Source organism: Orycteropus afer, unplaced genomic scaffold, assembly GCF_000298275.1.
Source record: "Orycteropus afer afer isolate SDZICR_OR568_19922 unplaced genomic scaffold, OryAfe1.0 scaffold01679, whole genome shotgun sequence".
In the NCBI taxonomy this organism is placed as follows: Eukaryota; Metazoa; Chordata; class Mammalia; order Tubulidentata; family Orycteropodidae; genus Orycteropus; species Orycteropus afer.
The window spans coordinates 24,027-24,968 of NW_006923266.1; positions in this window are offsets into that span (position 1 = coordinate 24,027).

Consider the following 942-nt stretch of genomic DNA (forward strand, 5'->3'; position numbering starts at 1 on the left):
TGTCCTGGAGGAAGTGCAGCCTAAATGCTCCTTGGAAGCAAGAATGGCCAGACTTTGTCTCACCTACTTTGGTCATGTTGTCAGAAGGGATCATTCCTGGCAGAAGGATGTCATGCTTGGTAAGGTGGAGGGTTGACAAAAGAGGGGAAGGCCTTCAACGAGATGGATTGACACAGTGGGTGCGACAATGGGCTCAAGTATAGCAAGGATCATGGAGCTGGCGTGAGATCGGGCGGTATTTCGTTCTGTTGTGCATGGGGTCGCTATGAGTCGAAAATGATTCAACGGCACCTAACAACAACAACAAGGGATCTCATCTGTCAGTTTATAGTATTGTAGTGGTCTGCATGTTGCTGTGAGGCTGGAGGCTGTGCCACCAGTATTCCAAACACCTGCAGGGTCACCCATAGTGGACAGGTTTCAGTGGAGCTTCCAGACTAAGACAGTCTGGGAAGAAGGATGGGGCCATCCACTTCTCAAAGAATCGACAGTGAAAATGTGATGAATAGCAGTGAAACACTCTCTGATATATTACTAGAAAACATGAATAGCCTTGAAATACTATCTGATGTGGTGGTGGAAGATGAGCTTCTCAGGTTGGAAGGCACTCAAAATACAACTGGGGAAGAGTTACCTCCTCAAAGTAGAGTGGACCTTAATGACGTAGATGGAGTAAAGCTTTTGTTACCTCTATTTGCCAATGGGATATGGCTCAAAATGTGAAGAAACAGCTGCAAACTTCCATTAAGAACTGTAATTTGGAATGTACAAAGTATGAATCTAGGAAAATTGGAAGTTGTAAAATATGAAATGGAATGCATAAGGATCTATATCCTAGGCATTAGTGAGCTGAAATAGACTAGTATTGGGCATTCTGAAGCAGACAGTCATATGATTTACTATGCCAGGAATGACATAGTGAAGAGGAATGGTATGGCATTC